We start from the raw sequence: 20927 nt of genomic DNA on the forward strand, positions 1-20927 counted from the left end.
CTTATGATTTTGTAATAAAAGATTTTGTCATAAAAAAGGGGAATTATTTGTGCCAGACCCTGTATGTAGATTAAAATAAGGTAACTAATCAATAGCACATGATTTTAAGAATCCAGTGAAATGTAGTTGTAAGCAGTTGCTTCAACTAATGAAATAAGCTTTTGAGCATCATTAAGGATAGTCCTTCCTCCAGTTTCACAGCAAAGAGGTATGATTGTAGTTGGCATGTAGGGATCAGGAAAGAAACACCCCAGGGTTTGAAAATGACAGAGTAGACAACGGCTTGCAAAAGTAGGACGTAGCTGAGTGCAGAAAGTATGCCTCATCCAACAGGGGTGACCATTTCTGTGTTCTCTGGGGACTGTGAGCTCATCCTAACAAAATCTTTGCTCTTTCCAACAAGCTAGAAATGAGGATCCTTATGAGAAATCTTCCACTTTTGAATATTTAAAAAATACTTTTAAATCTATTGTTTTGATTAAACAAACCGTGTCAGTCAGCCACATTTGGTTATTCCACCACACTTTGCAGTCTCTACTCTGGATGCAGTGGAGGGACTAACAGGGCTTGTAGTGAGAAGTTATTGACTCAGAAAAGCTGATTCTGAGCCCAGGATCGCCTTTTAGTAGTTGTGTCAAATTGGGGAAGTTACCTGATTAGTGTTAACTTTCGTTCTCTTGCCTATGAAGAGGAATATGCTAAAGTTAAAGAAACATATAGATGTGCTGATGTTACAAGTTTATAATTCTATTAAAATTATGTGTGACCATGAATTTTCGTCTCTGATTAAACTTTAAGTTTTAACCTTTGACAAATGGAATTTACAAAATTTGGAGTCTCTTACAATTTTTTTATTTTTACTTTTCACATTTAACTGTAAACCTGCTAACTACCTCTCTAGTTTCCTCTTGTTTGAGAGGCCCTGTGTTGACCATTAGTAAAGTCTTCCTGTGCCAGGCAGAGGACTTTGCCATCCTATGTGTGTTTTACACACTCCAAGAAGATAAATCAGACATTCAGCTCAATACTTGTTCTGTTTGTTGAACTGTTGATTTGATTACAACTGGTTTTGGTGAACACAGAAGCAAATCTTCTGTATTAATAAACTGGTATTTTTGTTTAGTACTATAAAGAACCAAATCTCTCTGGGCAGAAATTCTGTTGGTTGTTGAGAACTAATATTACTCAAAAGATGCTTGCTACATAGGGGAATTTTATTTGTTTTGTCCATAGTATGTTTAATATACCTGAAACAACATATTGTGCTTTAAACAGTTATTTTAATTATTGTTAGGTTGTGTTTTATTTTGTCTCTTTTGTACAGTTCTTTTATAAAACAGTATACCCCAAAATACAAAATGTCATTTAGGTTGAAATATTTTGAGCTTTAAAATGCATGTGTTCTTGGGAGAACCAAGATGGCGGCGTAGGTAGACACACTGCGCCTCCTCGCACAACCAGAACTGACAGAGAATCGAACAGCAAGGGGGACCAACACCAAGGAAACAGAAAATAATCATTCATCCAGACTGGTAGGAGGGGCGGAGACGGCACTGGGGTGGAGAGGACTCGCGTGGCTGTGGCGGGACTGAGACTGGCGGAGTGTGGGACAAATGGCGCAGGCAGTCCGAGCACTAGCAGACCCTGCGGTCCCACATTTGCACAGATAAACCCAGAGGGCCGGACTCAGAGTGGCGGAGAGTGGGGCAGGCAGAGTGGCGGATAGCACATTGCGGCACCACATTCGCCCACAGATAAACCGGACGAACGGCAGGCAGAGAAGCAGACCGCTGCGCAACCCAGGGCTCCAGCTCAGGGAAATAAAGCCTCAAACCTCTGATTGAAAGCGCCCCTGGGGGTTGGGGCGGCAGGAGAGACTCCCAGCCTCACAAGAGAGGTTGTTGGAGAGACCCACAGGGGCCTAGAGTGTGCACAGGCCCACTTACTCGGGAACCAGCACCAGAGGGGCCCAGTTTGATTGTGGGTAGCGGAGTGAAAGACTGAAATCCGGAGGAGAGTGAAGCGGGCGCCATTGCTCCCTCTCCGCCCCACCCCCACGTACAGCGTCACAGCGCAGCGACCAGCATTACCCCGCCCCGGTGAACACCTAAGGCTCCGCCCCTTAAAGTAACAGACTCGCCAAGACAAACAAACAAAAAAAATGGCCCAAATGACAGAACACTTCAAAGCTCCAGAAAAAATACAACTAAGCGACGAAGAGATAGCCAACCTATCGGATGCACAGTTCAAAGCACTGGTTATCAATATGCTCACAGACTTGGTTGAATCTATTCGAAAAACAGATGAAAAAATGAAGCCTATGCTAACAGAAACAAAGGAAAATGTACAGGGAACCAATAGTGATGAGAAGGAAACTGGGACTCAAATCAATGCTATGGACCAGCAGGAAGAAACAAACATTCAACCAGAAAAGAATGAAGAAACAAGAACTTGGAAAAATGAGGAGAGGCTTAGGAACCTCCAGGACACCTTGAAACGTTCCAACATCCGAATTATAGGGGTGCCAGAAGGAGAAGAGGAAGAACAAAAAATTGAAAACTTATTTGAACAAATAATGGAGAACTTCCCCGATCTGGCAAAGGAAATAGACTTCCGGGAAGTCCAGGAAGCTCAGAGAGTCCCAAAGAAGCTGGACCCAAGGAGGAACACAACAAGACACATCATAATTACATTACCCAAGATTAAACGCAAGGACCTACGTCCAAGATTACTCTATCCAGCAAAGCTATCATTTAGAATGGAAGGGAGGATAAAGTGCTTCTCAGATAAGGTCAAGTTGAAGAGGTTCATCATCACCAAGCCCTTATTATATGAAATGTTAAAGGGAGTTACCTAAGAAAAAGATCAAAAATAGGAACAGTAAAAATGACAGCAAACTCACAGTTATTAACGACCACACATAAAACAAAAACGAGAGCAAACTAGGCAAACAACTAGAACATGAGGGTTGTCAATAAGGGAGTGGGAGGGGGAGAGGGGGGTAAAGGTACAGAGAATAAGTAGCATAGATGATAGGTGGAAAATAGACAGGGGGAGGGTAAAAATAGTGTAGGAAATGTAGAAGCCAAAGAACTTATAAGTATGACCCATGGACATGAACTATGGGGGGGGAATGTGGGAGGGAGGGGGGTGGGCAGGATGGAGTGGAGTGGGGGGGGAAATGGGACAACTGTAATAGCATAATCAATAAATATATTTAAAAAAAAAATAAAATAAAATAAAATGCATGTGTTCTTCCCAACATTCTTCCTCTAAAACAAGCAAGTTAATTAATAAAATCTGATAAATAACTTTCTTCCTGTAATTATTGACTTTCTGGAAAAAGAAAATGGATGTTTGTGTATTTTTATGAGGCATGGATGTGGCATTCCTGTGTTTTTCTCAGAGCCTGGTCTTCAATTAGGATTGACATGCAATTACAAAGTGAATTGGTGCAATTCTCTAGATAAATCAAGCAAAATTCTCTTCTACAGCAGAGATCTTCCTACGTCAGAAAAAAGTGCATTTTAAAAACTTGAATTATTTAATATATATATAACTACCTTGAATCTCCAATTAAATTTAACCTGCAAACATTTCATGTGTTTGAGTTGGTTTATGTTGTTCTGCCATATTCTGGGGGCATTGTGTTTCTCATATATAATTCTGAAGCCAATGTTAAGATTCTTATCTCTTACTTAAGGGTTTTCAGAAACATCTATAAAGGACACATGGACAAACCCAAAGCGGGGTAGGATCAAAGGTGTGAAGTGAGGATGGCTTGGGTGGGGGTTAGTGGTGGGGGCAAAAATGGAGACAACTGTATTTGAACAATAATAAAAAAAAGTGAAAAAAAAACAAATAAAGTGAGTATCTTCCTTTACTGATGTTTAGAACAGCTAGGAATATTTCTATTGACTAGCCAAATATACTTTGCAAGATATATAATATAAATTTTGCAAAGTCTTGTTTCAGTATTTGAAGTATGTAGCGTCTCAGTGTGCATTGGTTTGCGTTAGTGTTTCTGTGACCTGGGCATATCGCTCACTCTTTTGTATTTTTTTTCTTTTCACAGATGCATTTTGTAGGAGTATTTTGAGGATGAATGTTTGCAAATCATTTTGAAATTGCAAGCGCCACATACAGTAAGTAATATGTATTTTTTATTTTTCCACTCCATTGCAGTCATGCTGAATGAATTTGGCAGTCATAAAAGAACACATTTCTATTTTTATATTTCTTGATATTTGTGAATATTGAATAAAATGTATATAAAATATAAAAAATTTGATGGGCTATTTGCTAGTTGTGATTAAGTTGTATCATTTCAAGATTTCTAGTGACTGATTTTACTATTGTTCTATGTATATAACTTCCACAATATTTCCCACATATGTTTAAGATTATTTTTTCTTAATCGTAAGTTGGGAAGAGTGAAGGAAAAAATTAGTGTTATTTTAGCCACTGTTGATATGGAAGTTTTAAAAAGTAGTATTGAAATAAGTATTAAGATTTCCTGTATTTCAGGTAATTTATATGTATTGCCTTTAAATCTACTACAAATATTTTAAGTTTATTATTTTTATTTCTACTTTATAAAGAAGAAAACTGAGACTCATGAAGTTTTAATACATTGCTCAATATCTATTCAAAGTGATGAAACTGGGATTTGAACACAAGACTTAAAAAAAAAGATTGCCTCCACCAATAACAGAAAAAGTCAAACAACTTTTATTTAAGAGTCTGATTATTTTAAAATGTCTAGCATGTTCTGATTATTTCTTTGGGTTTTGTTTTACTTTATCATTATCCTGAAAATGTTCAATTTTTTTTTTTTTTTGCTGTTTGGCTATCATGTTTTGCTTTCATTTCAAATGATGCTTTCCAATCCTTTCTTGAACTGTTTTGAACTAGTAGGAAATAAGTGAAAATGTAACATCTTTAAATAAAGATTATACATCACCTAAATTTTTTTAAGATCTATACACTGCCTTTTACTTTTATTTTTATTTTTTAAAAAAAATTTTATTGTTATTCAATTACAGTTGTATGCCTTTTCTCCCCATCTCTCCACCCCACCCCAGCTGAACCCTCCTCCCTCTCCCACCTCCACCCTCCCCCTTGATTTTGTCCATGTGTCCTTTATAGTATTTCCTGTAATCCCCTCTTCCCACTGTCCCCACAATTATTCTTATATAAAATGTTTAAAATTAGAATTTTGAAGTTCTCCAAGAGTCTTCTTTCATTCATTACATAGAAATGTACAATTAAATGCTACCATATTATTATTTTAGAGATGGAAAGGACCATAAAACCATCAATTCCTGGCCTCCACATGCCCAAATTCCTTGTTTGATGAAGTGGGATGATCTGGAGGACAAATCTAAATAGAATTTCCAAAAAAGGGAGAACCAGTGATGGCAGCATTGATTTTGTACATTTTCTCCAAATACAACTACTTCAAGGAAAACAAAGGCAGCATAGTGTAGAGGGTTAAGAATTTAGGCTCCGGAATCAGACCACCTAGCTTTAAATCCTGGATTTATTACTTACTAGCTGTGTAACGGAATAAATTACTTAATTTTTTTAATGGGTGTAAGATAAGGACTACCTCATTTGTGGCAAGTGAGATAATACATATAAAGTATAGCACAGTTCCGGGTAGAGAGTACACGTTTAATAAATGTTAGTTGTTATTAAATTGAAATTGATTTATTTAGATATTTTAATTCAAGCATGTTTGCCAATAAGCATCATAGCTTCAGAGTCATGCCATATAAAGTACACAAAAAAGATACACAGTAAATACCGTTGATTGACATGCTCAAAAAGAAACTAAACTTTAGCCTTCTTTATAAACAGAGCAAGGTGCTTTCTGGTAGACATGGTTATTTCTTTGAACTGTTAATGAAGAAACCGACCATTTTGCCAAATATCAGGTATATACAGGGTGGGGGTAAAAGCAGGTTTGCAGTTGTTCGTATGGAAAATAATGCAATAATTGATCCATATTAATACCAGAATAAACTCTGTGTTTCTAGTACTCACAGCTGTATAGCTACTTGTGTCATACCCTGTACACAGTGTGTAAAGTTAGCATGCGTAAGTATCCCATTGTGTGTGTGTATATATCCTACATACCCAGGCCGAAAGTGTTTATGTGCATTTCGAAGAAAAGAGGGGCACTTCTGAGGTGTTTATGGAGTCTGAAATGTTTATTTTGAAGGACACAGGGCAAATTTATAAATACAAAGTAAAGAAAATAGTGAAAGGATTGTCAAATAATTTGGGAGAACAATCCCATCCAGTGTTTTATTAAACAATTTGAGGAAATTGAGGAATGTGGAGAAGAAAACAATATTCGTTAAGCATTTACTCTCTACCATGCACTTTGCATTCCACAGCTCAGTTAAGCTAAGCCAAGGCCGTGACGTTGGTATGCTATTATCTCCGTTTCTCATAGGAGAAAAGTGTAGCACAGACACTTTAAATCTATCATTCATGGAAATGAATCTTGATGTTGATCTAATTCTAAAGCTTCTTTTCTTATCCTCTAATCTGGGTGTTAAGCACTGAAAGTCTGTGGCTTATCTAACTTTCTTTTATTTCCATAAAAACACTGATCCCAAAACTGAGATCATACATGTGAACTCTTTAGTAAATAAATAGTTGATGGTTTATTTTCAGCTAAAAAAAATGACAGTTGCCTTATAATCATTGTTAATAGGACAGCTCTGGAATCCAAAACTGAATTGCCCAATTGTCTTGAAAAATGCTGTTTGAGTAAAGAAAATTTAAAAAGCAAAAAAACTCCTTCCCTAATGTCAGAGAGTATACCTTATGCTTTCATCAGTGTTCCTTTTCAGAATTTGAAGTGAATGACCACACCTCCGTCTTGCAGTCCTTCAGCCACTTTTTGCAGTGCAGAGAAATTGGGAACGTAGAGTTCACCTGGCCCACTCCTTCTCCTCCCTGTGTACCATCTTCAGGTGTATCAGCTTTCGGGGACACCCTTTACGACACTTCGGCCACACTGATACTTCACCTTCTCAGTTCTTTGGTGATCTTCATCTTCTTTCATTTCAGTCATCCACTGATTCCAGTCCCTTCGCTCATTACAGCTTGAAACGAACCATCAGCAACACTTTACCTGAAAGATATTGTCAAAGCCACTGTGAAATATCGTTGCCTTAAAAATGAAGGGCTCAGGTCTTTTGCATTCCCACACTACTCTGTTTTAAGACTGAAAGACTTATGGAATGCTTTAATTTCCATTTCAAGATTTGGTCTCTGAAAGACAAAGCTAGTGGCCACATTTAGTAATTCTATTTCATTTAATTCAGTAAATATTTACTGTATGCTCCTATCATTTGAGAGGCACGTGGCTGTCAAGTATTAGAGCAAGTGGGATGGAAAGATAAAAGTGACTATTAAGAAAATTCTGTCTTCAGTTTGAGAAAATAAAGTATGCCCAGGCATAAATAAAGCAAAGTGTATGTTATTAGGTTACGGTATCATGAGAGTAGTCGAAAGCAATCAAATTAATAAAACTATTTCAAATAATTTGAAAAGGTTATATATGCAAAAAATAAAGCAGTGGAAGAGATTTAAGAAAGGAGATATAATTCTAAATTTCATTGGTTCAAGATTTCATCATGGAGGCTGCCTTTGCTCTAGAGCTTGATGAGGTGGAAATGTTAACAGAGAAGTCAAGGGAAAGGCAGCCCCACGTCTAGAGGGAAAGCGGCAGACTTCACATTCAATGAATGGTAAATTAATGAGCTTGGCAAGCAAATACATTTCCTGTGTTGGACTAAAACCAGGTAACACTGGAAAATAAGGTTGGAGTCAGGTTGTAAAAAATACTGATAATCCGAGTAAGCAATTAGAATTTAAACTTAATTGGTAGGCAGTTAATATAAACAAGAGTATTTTGTGAAGATAAACTCTGTGAACAAAAAATTTCTTACTTGAATACTAGTCAGGAGTTGTCTTCATGATGGATTCCAGCTGGAAGACTTGTAGACAAGAACAGTTTTAGGAAAAAATAGCAATATGCGAAGGAATGGGTGAGGGTGGGGCGTGAGGCCGAGCAGGGGGAACGAAGAGGAAGGAATAGATACAGGTGGAATAATAATTAACACTTGAGTGGCGTTTACTGTGTTCTAGGCTTTGTTTTAAATTATTTCTATTTGTTATTTAACCTTCAAACAATTTGAGAGGTAGGCTCTGTAATGTTATTCCCATTTGCACAAGAGAAAATTAGGCAGCCTTTAGCCAAGTAGATTGTCACAGGTCAAATAATCAGAGAACGGTAGGGCTGATACTCGAGTCCAGTTGGTCAAGCTCCAGAATCTCTGCAGTTAAGCACTGTACATTATTTTTCTTAAAAAAATCAGGGATTTTCAGCTTGACTGAACTGGAAAATGATGTTGCCAATGGTCAGAGAAACAATTTTTCTCCCCAAAGTTTACCTTTTCTTTAAGTTAAGTCTTTACCTTTTCTTTAAGTCTTTGGGAGGGGAGAAAAATTTGACCTTTAGGGAGAAATATCCCTTATGGTTAGTGATGAATCTCTTGTGTACCTTCACTTCAATGCTTGGCAACAGGAAAAAAGTAATTTATGATACTGCTCAATTGTAAATTAGAATAGTCAATAATATGTCATCTTAATATGATTTTTCTCCTTACCTTAGTAGAGCTTAAAGTGGAACAAGTTTAGAGTGCTTAATTAAAGATTTAATATTATGGGTCCATGAAAGACCAATTATTTTTTTAGATTTAGTTTACCTATTGTACTAAACAAAAACTATGACAAGGAGCAAATCCAGCGCACCCAGCATAGAGAGTCTCTTTTTCTGCACCAGAGCAGAAGCATAACATACCGCTTGCTTATGGGCATAGGCTCCAGAACCACACTAAAGCACGGGTGCCGATCCCCCAGTGAGGCCTCCTTAGTGTCAGACTGTGTCAGTTAGGTGCGCTGTCTGTGCCCGGGCCTCTTACCTTTGAAATGTGATAGTAATGGTACTGTGCCTTCTCACCCTTGGAGACGTTAAATGAGATAAAGCACTTAGTTATGTTCATTGAACTTCATCTCATCTATTATAATATTTAATTTATAAAATTTAATTACAGAGTTGTTGCCATTTTAAGCCTGTTTATTGTGAACTTTTGTGCATTAAGGGCACAAAACAATAACTTTAACAAGCAAAGAGTCGTGTAACTTTCACAAATCAAGAAATAGAACACTTTCTGCATTCGAGAAAACCCACTTTTTCTGCCTCCCAACATAACTCCTCTTCCAGCAGTTCCCTGACAGATACTATTTTTGTGACTTTTATAGTAATCACGTCCTTGCTTTTATTGTAGTTTTAACATTTCATCCTATATCCCTAATTATGAAATTTATTTTAGCTTTATTTTTGAATTTATGTAGACAATAATCATATAACTTGCATTCATTTGTGTCTGGTTTTCTTTCTTGAACATATATTTCTAGGTTTCATTAATGTTTTTGTACAGTTTATTAATTTTCATTGCTGTGTAATACAATATTCCATTATATAAAATACTAGAGATTTATTTATTGTTTTGTTGAAGGACATTTGGGCTTTAGCAATGAAATTGCTTGGTTACATTTTATGTAAATCTTTAATTTTAGTAGATACTTTCAAAGAATTTTGCAAAGTAGTTATACCAGTTACACTGCAGTCGGTTTATGAGAGCTCCCATGTTTTCATCCTTACCAATACTTGGGATAATCAGTCTTTTTAATTTTCGCCATCTCATGAAAGTATAATTTACATTTCCCTCTTGATTTAATGTGGTTATGTTATATGGTTTAATTGACTTAAGGATATTGTTGTTTGAAAATTGCCTGTTTGTCTTGCCTATTTTTCTGTGTTGATTTTTTTGTTGTTAATATGCAGATGTTAGTTATATTTAGGTGAAGGGCCCCTTTCAATTAAACGTTGCAAATACTTTTTACCCTCTGTGACGTGCTTCTTCAATTTCTTAATGGAGTTTTTGATGAGGAAGAGTTTCTAAATTTAATTTTAATTATTTTTTGCCTCTTTACATTTAGATCGTTCCACTTACAATTGATTTTGGCGAATGATTTGAGTTAGAGTCGAGTTCTACTTCCCTTGCAAACGCACATGCAGTTGTCACAGCACCAGGCTGAAATCTTCCTGTTGGCAGTTGCTCTTCAGTGCCGTATTTATTGCATTTAAATGCCTGTGTGTGTCTGCACCTTGGGGAACCACTTTGCTTTTTAATTGGTCTGTTAGTCTCTTCTTACTCCTCCGTGTAACGCATTTTAGTTATAGTCACTTTCTCATTATTCCTGACATCCATTAAAACAAGTTCTCCTACCATGTTTTATTTAAGGCATTTTGACTTTGCCTCATTTCATATGAATTTTAGAATTACTTTGTCTGATTTAAAAAGTTTGATTTAAAAAGTTGTGATTTTAGTACAGATTGAAGTCAATTTATTGTTAAGTAGAATTTTAAAGAATTGTATCATTACTATAGTGACTTAATTTATGAACATTGTATATGCTCACATAGGTCTTTAATTTCTCTCAATTTTATTTTATGGTTTTCTGAATAAAGCTCTTGTACACTGTGGTTAATTTGTTTCTACAAGTTTTATTCAGTTTAATCTTATTATATGTTATATATTTTTAAAAACTATTTCCTTTGTGTTTTTTATATAAAGAAATGTAATTTTTATATTGACCTTGCATACAGCAGAATGTAAACTCCCTTTATTAATTCCAATATTTTCTTAGTAGATTCTTTTGAATGTTTTACATAAAAAACATTGTTGTACAAGGTCTGTCTGGAAAACATCCAACCATTGTTAATATAACCAGAATGGTTTGTACTACATTGATGTAACCTGGCAGCCAAGCAGAGTGGACTGGAATGCACATGTGTGAGCAATGACAACTTCACTGTGCTAGTCAGTGGGGACGGTAGAGACTGTTGAGTGAGCACATGTACTGTGTGATTGTCACATTCAAAATGCCTGAGTCAATAGAGCAAGGAATCTGCATCAAATTTTGTGATAAGCTTAACATTCCCCATGGAGACTATCTGGATGATTCAGAAGGCTGCAGCTGTGGGCATCTGGTGATTGGCAGCTTCATCATGATAATGCACCCGCTCATGCACCACATCTCGTGCAGAGTTTTTCGGTGTAACATGAAATCACCCAGGGGACTCGACCTCCCTACACCTCAGGTTTGCAGCCCTGCAACTTCTGGCTTTTCCCAAAACCTATATCACCTTTGAAGGGAAGAAGTTTCAGACTGTTGATGAGATTCAGGAAAATATAATGGGGCAGCTGATCGTTCCTGGTAGAACTGTGTGAGGTCCCAAGGTACCTACTTTGAAGGGGACTGAGACATCACTGTCCTATGTACAATGTTTCCTCTGTCTTGTATCTCCTTCAGTAAAAGGCTGTTTTTCATAGTACATGGCTTGATACTTTCTGGACAGACCTTGATATGATCAAAGATAATTTTATTTAGTACTTTTTAAACTTTATACTTTTCTTTCTCTGTCATGTTTTACTGAATTGGCTAGAATTCCAGCACAGTGCTGAATAAAGTGGGGAGAGTAGACATTTCTATTTCCGAGTAAAAGGGAACAACACTTTTCCCATTTTACTATTAAGAGTGATGTTTATTGTAATTTTTTTGGTAATAACATATTAGATTTAGAAATTTATTTTTATTCTAACTTTTCTGGGATCTTAAATTATAACTTCATTTTGAATATTATCAGATGCTTCTTCTGTACCTGTTGAGATTATCAAATAATTTTTCTTTTTTACTTTGTTAATTTGATTATTTAAATATATAATTTTTCAGATTTAAAATTCTAGCAGCAGAGATGCTACTTCCTTGTGCTTAGTGTGGGACCTAGAATGACACAGGGTTTCCTGGGTTTATTCTCCGCCTTTCCCTATTAGCATTTCCCACGTGCTTGAATAACAGAGGAAGCCTCTAGGAACACTGTTGTATCTCCCCCAATGGCACAGTGCTGTTGCTTATTATTTGGTGCAGTGCCCTAGGTGGGGGCAGGAGGACTCTTAGTACCTTTGGTCCAGTCTTCCTCTTGGACTTGTCCTGTGCACCTGAGCCTCAGAGAGTGGCTCTTTGAGCATTCTTGCCCATTCCCTTGGTGCCCAGCCCAAATGCCTCCTTGACTCTGTGGGGTTTTTCGGTGTGAGTGTCCTGTTCGTCCCCTGGTGGTAACAGGTCTCCGCTTTGTACTAGTGTCAGATTCAGGGCCTGAGAGAGTTACCTCTAGCAAGGCCAGATAACTTTTGCTTCTACCTCTTTCATAGAAACTGTGGGTCTTTTTCAGGGCCCTGGGAGTACGAGGATTTTTTGGTCCTAAAAAGCTAAATTTTTGTTTGTATTAGAGAAAGTCTGGTGAATCAGTGGCCAGTACATGCTGCAAAGAAAGAGCCTGTGAATGAGTGCATATCCCTTTGTGCCCTAGGGGTCCCGGGGTGTGTACACTGTTCTGTTGGCCCTTCCTGGCCTTTAGGTTTCTTTTTTTCGTGCCCATTTTTATAATGTGTACCTACTCTCCTCCTGGTCTGGCAAAGGTGAAACGGCTCACGTCCAGTCTCTCCTCAGTGTGTCTGTTACCCTTTGAATTTTAGTTAATGTTTTAGCCTTCTAACTCCAGCTGTCTGATGGACTCAACAAAAGTTATGTTTCAGACTATCTGGCCTTTTCTCATGGTTAGGATAAGAGCAATATTCTATCATGGTATTCACCTTCTAAATGGAAGAAAAACTGAAATTTCAAAAATAAATTTTAACTGAACTTTTAAAGCAGGAAGTGTTTTTCTCCTCAAATTACCTAGTATGCATTTGTCAGAGCCAGAAAGCTTGAATTAATGCCACTTTTAGTATTGTTTTACACAAACAGGAGTTGTTGCTATCATAGTTTTGTGAGGAATTGCAGCTCAGTGTAATTTTAATACCTTGCGTATTAGGCAGCCTCGTCATCTCATGTAGTTTTGTTCCTCCACCTTGGCCATGAGACTTCATTCCCAAGGGTTTCCCAATGGCTTCAGTGACTACTGGAGCCCAGCCATCATACCATCATATTTGGTTCTATGAAGCAAGAATGAAAAACAACAACAACAACAACAACAATGACGAAGGTGCTTGCTACCAGCTAATTTAGCCGCCTCAAAGAGATGCCCTGCAAACTTCACCCAATATTTTTTACCTAAACATCAGCCATCATTCTTTTCTGTTGCAAAAGAAGCTGTTAAATATAGGGTTTTAGCTATACACATAACTGCTCTGAATGTGTCCCTTGTGAGGAAGGAGAAGACATTGTATAGTGGGCAGGCTCTTATTCTCAGTCACAATTGGAGGACAAGGACTGCGTTTATTTCTGAGGCAGGATGGTGTGATTTAAAACACACAAATTCTCTTGTTAAGCAGAGCTGGCTTCTGATCTCAGCTTTGCAAATTACCAGTGTTGTGACCTTGAGCAAGGTCTTATCCTAACTGCTTCTACTTTCTCAGCTGTGAAAGAGTGTGGTAATAACTATCTTGAAGCATTTTGGTGAAGATCGAATGTGATAATATATGCAAAGGGTCCATAGGAAAGGGTCGCTAAATGGTTTCTTTCATTCTACCCACCTTACGTTAACATAAATTCAGTTATTTAAGGGGTACGGAGTCTACTCATGGCTAATACTGACTGATAGGGTAGAAAGGCAATTTACTTTGTTTCTCTTGGGTAAAGCTTTATCTTTTAGATGGTGTTTAATCTCAATTTCTGCTCTTTAATTATATTATTTTTGTATTTTAAACTACACTGGAATACTGCTCAAAATTTAAGCTTATAATAGTAGCACTTTATATAATGTCAAAGCAAGAAGCAGATAGAATGAGTTCCAGTTTGAATTCTGCCATTAAAAGTTATGAATCTTGTGAAAGTCATTATAACCCTCTGGACCTGAATTTTGTCCACTGACAAATCAACTAGTTGGACAAATTGACCTCTGCCACCTATCTGACAGCTGTGAGGCACAATTCTGTGCATTTTTGTTTGCTCTAGACAGATTCTCTTGTGAATATTATCTCCTCTGACACAAGAAATATTCTCAAGACCAGAAAATAAAGTGATCAAGACTTATATTCAAGTCAAAGTTGAATTTTTATAGGAGCTGGCTTTGTTGAGAAGTTTTGCTGGTTCCGAAATGAAGCAGTAGAAATTAATTGGACAACACAGTGTTGTGTGTTAGGAAACCGGCTTCACATTCTGGTTGGGAAAATTTCTTGTTCAGACAAACCGTCATTTTGAGCAAGTCACTTAAATTCTCTGAGCTTGAGAATTTAAAAAATGGCCAATGTACAGGGTCTGGCACAAATAATGCTTTTTTTATTACAAAATCTTTTATTACAAAATCTTTTATTACAAAATATATAAGTGTGTAATTCTGTAACATAACAATATCACACTCAAGCACACCGTATGACATGTTAGGTGAAATGTTCAAATTTAAACTATGAATTATTACACCCATATTAATACCATACTCAAGCAGGCATTTCTTCTGCTGGACCCTATGTATCAAGGCCATGATGAGGATGAAATGAAATAAGAACAATGTAAAAATAGTTTTAAAAATTGGACAAGTTCAATTGTAAATTCTTTAGAAGGTTCTGTGTATGCATGAAGTACAGGAAATTCCCTTACTTTCCGGTATAGAGATTATATGATGATGCTTTACAAATAAAATACAATGAAATAAAGCTGTTAAGGACCTCTGTTTTAAAGCTTAGGTTAGACTTTGCCAATCTATTTATCTGCCAAGGTAAATTGCGGCGAGTGGGAGGTTATTTAGCGCACTCTGCAGGGCCAGGCCAGCAAGACACGCCTGTGACTTTATGTATGAAGTGTCTCCTTGAGGTAAATCTCCGTATGTGATCTTTCCCTGCAGCTGAGGCATCCTGCTTGTGACCCAGTGAGGCTGAAACAAATAGCAAATCATTTGCTGTGTGTGACTATTAGTGCTGTCTGCTCTTTCCAATCAGCCCACTTGAGTTGACAGTTAAGTCTCCTACTTTGTAAACAGCATATTATTAGCAAAAGCATGCTTGACACACGGCAGCATAGTTTCTGTTGTTAAGCTAATTAAATACAGCAGCTGTGCCCAGTCTATAAGAAGATATTCTGCTCTGTGACAGAAGCCTAGAGATTATTTTTCTCCCCAAGATCACACATATCCAGCTTACATAGCCTCTGTTTTTTTATGGGTACATTTACTCATCATGTTACCACTTTTTAAAACTCTCAAAGTATGACATATATATATTAAAGTATGAAGTGTACTACTATTAAGTGTACAGATTGATGGATATTTACATAGTTACATACTTGTATTACCATTACCCAAATGAAGATATAGAACACTTCCAAAGCCCAAGAAGGTCCCCTTGCATCTCTTCCCCACCAGTAGCCTTTGGGTTTTTATATATATTTACTTTGGAATTATAATAATGAACTTCTAAAAAAGGTATGAAGTATTTTGAAGGGCAATTTCAATCTTTAAAATTTTTCTGGTAGTCATAATTGTAAAAAAATAAAAACACAATGCTAAATAATACAGTGACCTTTAATGATAGTATTGCAAATACAAACTTCATTACACACTCACTGAAATGAAACAGAATTGCAGTGTGGGGACCTCATGAAATTCTGCCCAAATCTCCCACCTGTGAACTAAAACAATAGAGCTTCCACACAGGCTGGGCAGTTCTCTATAGGTCATGTTGCCAGGCAACCTCAGCTACCATCAGAGATTCCCAATTGGGTAGGAGAGAGTCAAACCGGAAGGCATCTTGGAAATAGAAGGGTCCAACAGATAGAGAAGGAGTGAGGAAGGGGAGAGGAAAAAAAATGAGTGTCACTTGGGAATTTATCTATGTTAGTCATGAACACAACCAATTTTTTTTTCTAATAACATGCAGCTAGCTTAGAGCAACGTTTTTTGTGTTTCTACTTTCTTCACTGTGTTTTCCTTCTTTTCTCTGTCTACAGGGATAAGTGCAAAAGTTTGGCAAGATGCATCATCATTAATTTTTAGGAGAGGAGGATGTTACAAATCATTTTCAGCACATTCAAACCATTTAAGAATTCATTGAGATTGTAATTATATAATATTATGTTTGATTCAGTTATACTTACAATAACCTGATTTTTAAATTGATATACTTTGTTAAAAATGGAAACTGCAGAATAAAATACCTAGTATCTGGAGTTAACCCTTTTCTTGGAAGGTAGAAAGGAACAGAGAGGGACTGGTGCCTGGGTCGTTCTCGGCAGGCACCCAAGATTATCTACACCAAGCAAACAGGGCGAGAATTTGGGATGACAGCCTCAGCTGAGCCCTCTACTCTGAGAATGCAACTTTTAAGTACTTTTCTAGAGAGGTATCTTCTATTCTCCACAATATTGTAGGAGACCTTTCGTACTGTCCTATGCTCTAACATTTCCTCCTTTTTATTTTCCTTTCTTCCCTTTTAACAGATGACACATAGAGAAATTAGTGTCTGTAAGATAGGAACAGAGGAGGTTACTGCTAATTTACCACTATCCAGTCCTCCTTTCAGATGGTTCTTCCTCTGGAAACCAATGCTTTCATGCACATGTGTTCTATGAGCCCTCACTCACATGAATATTTTTTCTCTTCTATGTCATCAAACAACTTCCTCTTTTGATTTCTTCCCATTGACAAAAAACATTCCCGAGTATCTTTCTCCTCAAAAACAAAAACACATCTGTGCACAAATCCTCCCTTTATTCTAAGTCCATTTTCAGCTACACAGTAACCTTTATCACTACCCCCCAGCCATGTTTCTTAGAATTGTCTATATTCTGTGCCTTGAAACTGCATCCTCCATTCACACCTCAACACACCGAGGCTTGCTTTTTCTGCTTGTCTGGAAAATTTTCCTTCTAAGGTCACTAACCCTAGTCCTGGGACTACAATAGAATAAACTACTGTGATCTCTTAGCACAGCTTTGTACCATGGATCATGTCTTCTGTTAAAAATATTCTTTCCACTGGGAACTACAACAGTGCGCTCTCCTGTTTTTCTCTTCTCCCCGTACCCCTTACCCAATCTCATTTGTGGGCTTATCTTTCTTTCAGATTGGTACTCGTTTTTTTTTTCCACACTCACAGTCTCACTAAAGAAATTTTACTAGTTCCTTTTGGTTGCTTTAATTAATATTGGTCCTGACTGGTGTGGCTCAGTGCATTGAGCACCGACCTGAGAAACAAAGGGTCACGAGTTCAATTCCCAGTCAGGGCCCATGCCTGTCTTGTGGGCCAGGTCCCCAGTAGGGGGCATTTGAGAGACAACCACACATTGATGTTTCTCTCCCTTTCTTTCTCCTTCCCTTCCCCTCACCAAAAATAAATAAATAAAATCTTTAAAAATGAACAAACAAACAAAAACACATTGGTTTACTGACTCCCTCTCTTTACCTCTCCTGAAATTCAGTTCCTACACTCACCTGCCTTCTGGCAGCTCCACCTGTATGTCACACAGATGCCTCAACATTTTCAAAGTTTACCAGCAAACTTATGAATGCCCCTACTTTTTCTATTATAAAATTAATTAAAAACATGAAGTGATGGATCAATAAAGAACAGAATAAAGATAATAACATCAGTACTCTGAACAGTGGTGCTGGCCCTAGAAATCTTAACCTTGGGCAGGCCTTTGATTTTACCCAGAACTGATAGATTATAAGCTTCATGAGGTTAGGTACCCCAAACATCTAGCATAGGACTGGGAGCATTTAGGTACTTTAAAATTTGCTGAAGAAATGAAATAAATAGCTTATACTTGAATGAATCTTGCATGCTTTGCCCTTTTAAAGTTGTATTAACAGATTATTTTGTCTGTCAAATATTGATCACAATAATAGCAATAACTAACGTGTACTGATCAGTTACCTCTGTGTGCCCCTTGCTCTGATTCTCATTCTATGTACTTAATTTTTTCCATGACCCTGTAGGTATAACTCTCAATGCCATTTTATAAACATGGGAACAACTGGAGCTAGCTGGGCAAATTAACCTCTCCATTATCTCTAAGTGAAAGGGTGGCGGAGGGTGAGACTTGAATCCAACTCTGTCTGATATTCATAACCACACTATATATTGCTGAATTTTTATGAAAAATAATGTTTTCCATCTTTCTGGTTCTTTGATACAATTATTCATTGTTTTAGTATTTCTTGCTATCATTTAGACTCCTCTGTGTCACAGTACTGGCTAATGACTACCTGCACAGACTTCCTTAGGTGGTTTGGGTGGGGATGAAGACAGAACTTAGAATATGTAATCAGGATTTGGGTAACAGAAAAAGAGCTTCTGTAAAATATTAAATGGAGATTATGGAGAAATATTGGGATGGGTAAGCAATATTGTTTTCTCTCTAGAAGGAGATGAGAATACAGGAAAGTTGGGAAGAGAATGGGAAAAATAATTGTCACATAAGAAACAACTAACATGTATATCCGGCAGAGCCAACTGCAAATTGAAATGAGAAATTTAGGTTAGGTGATTTTTATAATCGAAAAGGGGGAGAACATGGAGAGGAAATGAGATGAATAAAAAAGGAATATAAGAAATATGATAAAGGGAAACACGATTTAAATACTATCAAAGAGAAGTATAATTTAATAAAATTAGAGGAGTGGGAATAACCAGGAGTTAAAAATGGCATTAAGAAAAAAATCCCATGCATCAGTAAATAGGTTTCATTGATTGAGATTGCTTCCTTTATACATGTCTTTGCCAAAAATGTGAAGCAAAAAGAAAAATAAAACGTTGATTGCTGTTCTGCTGGGGTGGAGCTGGATGGATGTGAGAAGCATGAGAATTTTTATACTGATTATGGCTTTTTGTAGGAGAGTAATTATACAAGCGTTTTCTTTCTCAGTTTGAACACTGTTTCATTCCACAGAAATTAATAGATAAGAGATTTTGGAATGGAGCACACCTACTGATTTGTTCTGATGGCAATCAGTGGTTAGGGTGTATTTACTATGCTTATCAAAATCAAAAGAAAATATTATAACCATTCAGCCACATAAATAGTGGAGCTTTTCTTTGGATTAAACAGATGTTATTGATTGTGAAGCTTTATACTTTTGCTGTTTTAACTATAAAACTTTTGTAAAAATGTATGAGCTGTTTGCTTTTAGATTTTTCACCTTGACTCAAAAATAAACTCTAATAAGAAAAACTGACTATTAATAACTCATGGTTTCTGACTGCTATAATGTAAACTATAAAGAACTCATTTCTAGAAAGGAAATTTAACAATTGAAGTACATTTGAGTAGGGTGAGAGTAGCTTCTTTCTATGCCCCTCATAGCCCTCCAGTCACCTGCCATATTCCCCATAGCTAATTTCTGGTGAACAAACCGAAAGAATTGCTTCTGGAAGTTGATTTAATTGGCAGTGACTGGCACAAAGTAATAAATGGACGTACATCCTTTGGTGACTCAGAGACATAATATTATTTAATTATTACATTAACATTTTAATTAAGGTCATATAGAATAGTAATTATAGATTAGACATTTCAACACAGACAATAGGATAGATAGATTATATTAGTTATATACTACATCTTTTATTTTTGTTTTTGTTTTCGTCTCCAAATAAAAACGAATACTAGGGTGCTTGCTTTTAACAGGTAGGGTTTTTTTTTGCTCATGATAACTCAGTTTTTGAATCTAAACATTTTTCTCATGTCAATAATGATTTGATGTGTCAAATTACAGTCCACTATTGACAGGAGACCATGTTTTACTATAGCAATAATCACTGTAGTTGTCAGCTTAGTTTTTTGTTTTTTTTGTATTTTATTTAATCTTTATTGTATTTTTTCATTACCCTTTAGTCCCCTTACACTCCCTTCCCCGAGCAATCACCACACTGTTGTCCATGTCCATGAGTCCATTTTCTTTTTGCTCAATCCCTTCATCCCACTATCCCCACCCCCCCACTAGCTGTCATCCTGCTCTCCATTTAGTTTGTTGTTCAGTTTGTTCCTTAGATTGCACATATGAGTGAAATCATATGGGATTTGTCTTTCTCTGACTGGCTTATTTCACTTAGCATAATGTTCTCCATGGCCATCCATACTGTCACAAAGGGCTTAGCATGGAATTGTTTTTTTGGGGGGTTAATATTTCCAAAAGATTTAATTAAAATCAGTATTTGAACATCTAAATAAAGGCATTCTTCCACATAATTATCTTGGGAAACTATGCAGTGTGCTAATAACATTGTCATTGCTCATAACCTTTTTAGACTCCATCTTTCACAAATAGGTCATCCATTCACATACTGAGGGGCTTCTTGATTTCTTCTAGTTTTTGATGACTATGAACGATTCTGCATAACACACAGGTGCAATTTTCTATGTGGGCATAAGTTTTTAACTCAAATGAGTAGATATCTAGGGGTGCAAAGGCTGGGTCATGTTTTAAGGCTATGTGTATTTTTATAAGAAACTGCCAAACTTTCTTGCACTAGGTTTGTGCCATTTTGCAGTCCCACCAGAATGGATGAGAGTTCATGTTCTATACTCTCACTAGCATTTGGTGTTATCGGTATTTTGGATTTTAGCCATTCTAATAAATAATGTAGTAGTATTTCATTGTTGCTTCAATTTGCAATTTTTCTGATGAGATATGATATTGAGAGTATTTTCATCTGCTTATTTTCCATTTGTATATTTTTTTCCTTTTTTTCTGTGTTCAAGTACAGTTGTCTCCATTTCCCCCCACTGTTCCTCCCCACTCCAGCCATCCCCACCTCCCACCCTTGATCCTAGCCCCCTTTG

At 36.8% G+C, this 20927-nt stretch overlaps 1 protein-coding gene across 3 annotated transcripts in view; it reads left to right on the forward strand.

Moving 5' to 3' along the window:
• GALNT13 (polypeptide N-acetylgalactosaminyltransferase 13) overlaps nt 1–20927 on the forward strand; it is a 491331-nt gene that overhangs the window by 29487 nt on the left and 440917 nt on the right. For all 3 annotated transcript variants that reach the window (XM_024579888.4, XM_024579889.4, XM_045187456.3), the window contains exon 2: nt 4076–4145. The gene's annotated coding sequence lies outside the window, so the exon portion shown is untranslated. The remainder of the gene's footprint in view (nt 1–4075; nt 4146–20927) is intronic.

Source organism: Desmodus rotundus, chromosome 2 (genome assembly GCF_022682495.2).
Source record: "Desmodus rotundus isolate HL8 chromosome 2, HLdesRot8A.1, whole genome shotgun sequence".
Lineage (NCBI taxonomy): Eukaryota > Metazoa > Chordata > Mammalia > Chiroptera > Phyllostomidae > Desmodus > Desmodus rotundus.